Here is a 7,590-nt window from a genome sequence, read left to right as displayed (position 1 = left end):
CCCCTCGTCAAAATTGTGCATTTTCAAGCGATGAAATAATTATACTTTTTTTGGCAAAAACGATCGCAGCCCGGTTTTTCTTAAACAGTAGGGTGTCCATGACCAGAATCCATGATAACTTTTCTTAATTACTACGCATTTTTTAATTATTGAAATTTAAGTAAAAATCCGTTTTTCCATCGTTTTCCTTCAAATAACAAGTTATAGTGTTAAATATAATAACTTTTGCGCTTAAATCATTGTTGATTCACATTCTAGAAATGTTCAAGAGTATTCATGAATTTTTTCAGATTTTTTAAAGCGATGTAACACAGTGAAAATAGTGCCTGGGCGTTTTCGACCCAGTCTGTAGGCGGAAGCAGCGAAATTACAGTCCGTATGCGCAGGGTTAAAACATCTTCAAGTCGTCCATAATCAAGAGACGACCTAAAGACGTTTTGAAACTGTCTTTTAGACATGCGTGCTGTATGGGATCGATGTTACTCTCTACATTTTTCCGAGCTAAACACACTCTTTTGGATAATATCGCCAAATCTGTACACCATGATTTACTCCTCGGATTAAACGTTATCGATAATGCAACCATAGTGTAACTAGTACGCCCACTCTCTGTCGACCCTTTAATCTTTTCGGTTTCGATCACGTGGTACTCCGCCATTACTTTGGTGCGTGAAATCCTTTCGCACTGTCACACCACCGCATACACAACATCCGTCTCATTGGCCGCGCCAGGATAATGGCGGATGCGCAGAAGGGATCGGCGCAAAACAAAACAAAGGACAGAGTGGGCACACCAGTTATGCTATGATATAACGTGCACCCCGATTCTTTACGGAATTCTCGCCCCTCCCCCGGGGCGGTACGGTATTTAAACAGCATTTCTACAAGCCGCCGAGATGCGGTCGCCGAGATAAGAGGAGATTAACGAAAACGGTAGCGCTGGTCCAGCGGGACGACAAACGCGCCGACGTAACGCCGCTCTCTCTCTCTCTCTCTCGCCCGCAAGAACAACGAAACCCTTATCGCGCGCGCGCGCGAAACGGTACGCTATCCCGTTTTCCGCTTCCTCCGCTCTCACGCGTGTACGAATCTCGACAGCCGTACATGTGGGATTAGAAAGAAGGTTTCGACGAGCGTCTCTATCCTTTTAATTCTTTCTCGTTTTCCCGAATTCCTCCCCCGGTTCCTTCTCCATTTTCCCGCTCCCTCCGTTCATCATCCTCCTTAGCCCTTTCCTCCCGCGAGTCGTTTGACACATTCGCGCGGAAAAAATGCAACCGTGCTCTCCAAAGTCCAGCGTACATATATATATGTATATATATACATATATATATATATATATATATAGGAAGGGAGCGGATGTCTGGTGTGTAAGGAACCGCTAAAATGGTGTTCGCTCTTATCCGAAGATCTAGAGCGGCGATGCGAAGAGAGGCACGCGGAGGGCTATACGTAAGGTAAAAGGGGGCTCATGACTGGCTGGTCGGTCGGTCGGTCGGTTGGTTGGTTGGTTGGTTGGTTGCTTGCTTGCTTGCTTGCTGCTTGCTTGCTGCTATGGTCGTTTGGTTGGGCTGGTTAGTGCCGTTACTAGAAAGAGGCCACCTAAGTTCGCAACAAGTGCTGAGTTATGTCTCGAACTTTCTTTATAATGAGACACCGGCCGACGAAATGACAAACGTAATTAAAGCGAGCAGCCACCGGAGGTCAGGGATCCCCGAGATTTTCACAATGAGAGACGCGCACCCTCGTCTCTCTCTCTTTCTCTCTCTATATTCTTCTCGCTCTCTCGTCATCGCTCGCTCGTTACCGCCGCAATGTCTTCATTTATACGCCGCTGAGATGTTATTGCGTATTTCAGATCTCGCGATCGTCGTAGAAAGTCGGGTGTTCTGAATTAATACCGTGGACTATTTCTGCAATTCTATCCGTCGTAAGTATATCTCGTATTTGTCTGATTGAATTAATAGGCAGAGTTGCCTTCCCCTGGAAATTAATCGATTCGCACGCACGTGTGTAGACGAAACAAAAATCTAAATAGACAAAATGCAACGGAGTTGGACGCACGAGGGATTCGGGACTGACTTGAACTTACATGTGGGACTCTTTCCGAACAATCGCGAATGCAACCTTGCCCCGTTTTACGCCTCCCCGTGGCACAACAATGGAAACGCAATGGTACAACACATTTCACTTTTTCGCAACGCGTGTACCGGGGGGGCCTAAAAGTATTGCGCGATTTCCTTCCCGCGAGAGAATTCACCTCGTACACACAATGTAGATTGGAATTGGCCGTGTACCGTAAAAGCCTAATTAACATCTTTCGAAACCGAGGCGCGCGCGTGCGTCTCGCCGCCTGATTCGGCTTCTATTCAGCGAGCGACGGGGTGGCTCAAGGCGCGTAAACATCCGAATTACGAACAATCGGAGGTTTTTCTACGTCTTTTCCTCATCGCGCGCCGGTCGGTCTCTATCGTGGAGAAACGGCTACGCGGCCGGGGACCGCGTTAACACGCGGAGGGTCTCAGCGAGCGGCGCTTTCCCCGTTCTCACTCCTTATCTTTGTTTTATATATATATTTATAGATATATATATATATATATATTGTTCACCGATCGCGACGCGCATACCGCGATGCATCGGCCGACGGGACCGGGGCAGATAAGATAGGTACTCGAATATCGGAAGTCGCGTCTCTCGCTGTATCGCTGGCGCGGGGACAAACGCGCGAAATGCCGAAGCTCTTATTTATCGCCGCCGCGTCCCCTGCGTGCGGAGCGTCGCGCGTCGCCCGCGAATACTTTTCCGCGGACAACCGAGCGTGGATCCTCGGGTCCGCGCCGACCGCTCGTGGGTGAGAAAGAGAGGAGAGGAGAGGAGCCCGCGTTTTACATTCCAGCCGCGGCAGGACCCGAACGAACGACACTCCTCTCTTCCACGTGCAGGCGCAGCCGGCACCCACGCCGCGGCTTATTCACGCGCCGCGGGGGCCCGCATATAAAACTGCTCCCGAGTTCGGCGGGGTCAGGGATCACGTCGGCCGCGCGATAAGGATCGAGCGTGAATGATTGCCGATGATATTTCACTTAGGGATCGTCGGGGGGGACCGATCGACCGCGTCGCGATGATACACCGGCAATTCCTGCGGAAAACTTTCGGCGGAATGCTCGCCGCAATATCTCTCTCTCTCTCTCGCTCTCTCCCCTCTCGCGAGTGAAATTGTATCTGGCGTGTACCTCTCATGACGGCGTCGTTCCGCTGATTCATTCGCACGTCCGAGACGCAAGAGTTATCCGAGGCTTTCCGGTGGTGCTGTTAAATCTGAAAAATAAAGTGAGAATATTAGAGATCGTCGCGAGCGAGAGAGAGAGAGAGAGGGGGGGGGGGGATGAGAGCAGCAATTTAACAAATTTCTTTTGATAAGGAAAAGTATTAAAAATATTTGGGGGTTTTAAAGAAATTGAATTGAAGATACGGAGAAATTATATGCATTTCTCGCGATATAATAATAATAATGATGCTTTGTCTCTCGATTCAGTTTTGTAGGAACTTGGACCGAGTTCTAGCATCGCGGACGCCCCAGCGAGAAAGGACCCGTCGAATCGACACCATCGCATCATTTCTCACTGCGACAGGCCTCTAGATCGAATACCTTGGACGACTCGAGGCCTAACGTAGGGATTACCACCGATCGACTTTACGAAACTATATACTCCTGCTTAGGCGAACTGCCGCGGCAGAGGAAATTGGTCAATCCATCGGTCATTCAATTTACAATTCATAATTTACATTGGCTATATATTTACGTGAGAGAGTCTCGTAATGCATCAACAATGCAGACGTAATCTTGCAATTTACCGCACCGTCTAAAGATTCACGCGAGCCGCACGTAGCAATCGGACGACACACCATTCGTACCGCCATCCCGGGCCCAATTTCTCAAGCGGCGGCTCTCCCAGGCGCCCACGCGCGGCTCGGTGGCGCCACCTCTCGTAAATTAACCAAATTAAATTGACGACCGCGAGCGTGCTCGGGGACGCCATTACGAAATTCGGCGCGCGGCCGCGCGACGATCCGAAAAGGGGCGCACGGCAGGATCGAGACGGTCCTCCGGCGATTTGCCGCGTGGCTGCGACCGTTCCGGCAAACGGCGGCCGATCGCTGCTCAATTACTAACTTAAACGCGACGCAGCTGCGACACGGACGTTACGCGCAGGGCGGTTAAACTCACCGTCGTTGCCGACAACGCCGTCAATCGCCGCCGGTCGTGCGTTTCTCTACCGCCGTCGCGGCGTCGCTACGCCGGGAGGCGGCGTTCACATTCACGTTCGCGAGCGACGACGACAACGAGACGACGCGACGTCGGTCTCGAGCGTCCCGGCGATCGCGTTTTCGGAACGGGTGCAAAGCGCGAGCGCGATCACTCGACTGGCCGACGAACTGACTGCCTGACGATGGACGGACGCGACGCGATCAAAGGGCGCAGCGATATCTCGATCGTCGCTTGTCGCGCGGCTGCGTTTAAGACGTTGGAGAGATTCTTTTCGCGCCGCGTGGATACAAACCGTCTCTAGTGGCACGATGTATTGGCGCAATATTGTAAGCGGGACGCGCCTTTTCTCTCAGGGTCGGAGCACGAAGCAACGTAGGGGCCATCGAACACAAAATTGCATAGCTACATATGCATAGCATGAAAACCGTTTCAACCAATGAACATCAAGCATTGAGTCGCCATATTGTTTTACATAACATGCTTATAGGCCATCGCACACAAAATTGCATAGTTGCATATGCATAGCACAAGACCGTCTGGACCAATGAGCATGTTATGTAAATCAATATGGCGACTCAATGCTCGATGTTCATTGGTTTAAACGGCTTTCATGTTATGCACATGCAGCTATGCAATTTTGTGTGCGATGGCCCTATTGGTTGAGACGATCTTGTGCTATGCATATGCAGCTACGCAATTTTGTGTGCGATGGCCCTAATAGCTTATGACAAAGACGCAAGCGTAAACGTGGATAGCGCACAAGCTTCGGTGTGAAAGTAACGTCGTACTTAAGCGTCGTCTACAATAGGTGGAGTAAGCTTGGCGTAAGAAGTAAGAGTAGGAGTAAAGAAATGGATCATTTCCATTTCCTACTCCTACTTCAGCTCTGACGCTTACTCGCGGCGAATTAAAGCGTAGTTCGACCAGTGCTACAAATATTTAAAAAAATTATGTCTATTCTTTAGCTTTTACACTGAAAGGTAAAGGTTAGGTTTTCTTACTTCTTCTTACTCCACGCTTACGCCGGTTATTGTAGACGACGCTTTAGACTTAAGAATTTCAACCAATCGGAATTTTCAGCGTTGCTTAGGTTTCGAAATGGTTGCTCGCGTTCTCGACAGTCATTGGTCATTTCTCTTAAGTCTTAAATTTACTGCCCAAGTCTTTTCGTGGGTTCGGGCCTTAAAGCTGGAAACACACGAAGAAACTTGAGCAGTGAGACTTGAAACTTAAGAACTTCAACCAATCGGAATTTTCAGCATTGCTTAAGTTTCAAAATGGCTGCTCGCGTTTTCGACAGTCATTGGTCATTTCCCTTAAGTTTGCTCGAGTGTTCGGACCTTAAGTACAACATAGGCCGAAGCTTGTGCGCTATCCACGTTTACGCTCGCGTCTTTGTCGTAAGCTGTTACGCTGCTTTGTGCTCTGACCCTTATTTAGCCAATACGTACTTCACCAATATTGGTCTAATATTGTATCAATTTTAGACCAATGTTCGGCCAACGTTTAGCCAATACACTGTGCTACCGGGGGTGTCTCCCCCTTTCTTTCTCTCTCCTTCTCTTCAAGAGCGCGCGGAAATTACCGGGCAACGTTGAGCTTTGTCTCTGAACACCTCTCGAGAGCGATATCCCCGCGATACGCGGAAAGGATCGTAATCGCGCCGATTCCGCCGATGACGTACATCGAACGAGGCGCGCTATCGGTACGGCTTCACGTCGGACCCGCTCCCCCCCCCCTGCTCCGCCGCGTCGCATTTCCCGCGCTTTTCGCGACGACCGGCCGTCGGTGGTTTTCTAAAATTCTGCATAACGCGCTCTCGGCGTCAGACAACGGGGCTATTTCCCCCCTCGCTCGAGCGACACGCGGCCGTTTCTCGAGGCACGTTAAAATCGCGGCTTCTGTGTGCGTAATGCGGTGGATGCGCGCCTACGGTCGTCGGTTTGTCCGACTCTCTTGACTCGATTTCGCGACCGCAACTCTCCCTGGGAAGATATATCTCTCCCCGTGTGCCCCGGCGAACGCCTCTCTTTCTAGTTCTCTCGCTCTCGCTCTCCCGACTTGGCCGAGCTCGCTCCCTCTCGGGGCCCTTTCCGCTGCCCTTCTCGGTTCCTCCGTCCTTCTCCGACGCGGTGGGGCCCGCCGCGCCGATGGGACCGGGAGGGGGGGGATATAGCCGAGCGGACCCCGTCGCGGAGACAACATAAAGATTTAAGACTGAGAGATGCGCCAATAAACATGCTGCGCCCCTGCCGCAGTCAGCTCGCGCTTCTCCGCCGCTCCGTGTTCCGTTTTCTCCTTCGATTCCGCACCGTTCTGTTCTGCTCCGCTCCGCTCCCGCATATATGCACGCCGCGTATACGCGCGTATGCAGGGTGTCCTGTCCTTGGGCAGTTTCAACGGTTCTTTTTTTCCCTTCTCAATGTTGTTGCTGCTGCCTTTGGATTCTGCGGCGCGAATCTTGGGAGTGGATCTTTTCCCGGCTTAAAATCACCCTAAAAATGTCCAATTAAATTGAAGAGAATTAATTGGCCTGCGTGACCGTGAGCGAGGGGCTTCGCGCTGACCCATAACTATTGCGCTCCTACCACGCGAGAGACTCGTATTAATTTTAATCCGGGGCCAGGCATATCGCGGGATAAATTGATCCGTTTATCTCATATCTGATTGGATCATCGTTAGTCGAGGTCGAGGCCGGCGCGGCGGTCCGTCCCGCTCTCGACGGAACGCGCGCCTCCGAAAAATCCGCCCTGCGAAAAAAAGTGACTCCGCGGATAACGAGACGCGGGTACACCTGCCAGCGGGAATAAAAGCTCTCCGATGCGAGAGGACGTATCGTATCTACCGCGAAAGTAGTAGATCGGGGACGTTGGTCGAGCGAAGCGACAAGGGACCCGAGAGGCCGGGCTGCCGACTCTCCTCCCGTCTCTCTCTCTCTCTCTCCCTCTCTTTCTCCTTTCCTCCGCGTCCGCTCCCCCCTGCCCTCGACTTATTTATTCCTTTCTCCGTCGCTAGCTCCCTTTCTTCCTCGACTTCTTCTTTATTTCTGTCCTTTTGCCCGTTTTCTGCTTCCGCAAACGACAGCCGCTTATTTATATCCCGTCTTTGCATCGCGCGGGCCCCGAGAGCGAGGGTGCTTTCTTTTGCGTTCACTCGCTACTGCCGAGTTGCCGTTGCCGCCGCCGATCCCCCTCTCTCTCTCTCTCTCTCTCTCTCTCTCTCTCTCGCTCCCCCTTTCTTCCTCCCCGCCCGTCCCTTTAACCCGCCGTCGTTCCGCGATGCCACACGTAACTTATGTTACGTCACCGTCGTCTCGTTAA

Source organism: Vollenhovia emeryi, unplaced genomic scaffold (genome assembly GCF_000949405.1).
Source record: "Vollenhovia emeryi isolate VEMERY1.0 unplaced genomic scaffold, V.emery_V1.0 DF939169.1, whole genome shotgun sequence".
Taxonomy (NCBI): Eukaryota; Metazoa; Arthropoda; class Insecta; order Hymenoptera; family Formicidae; genus Vollenhovia; species Vollenhovia emeryi.
The sequence above is the reverse complement of the archived record's forward strand: the minus strand, read 5'-3'. Positions refer to the sequence as shown.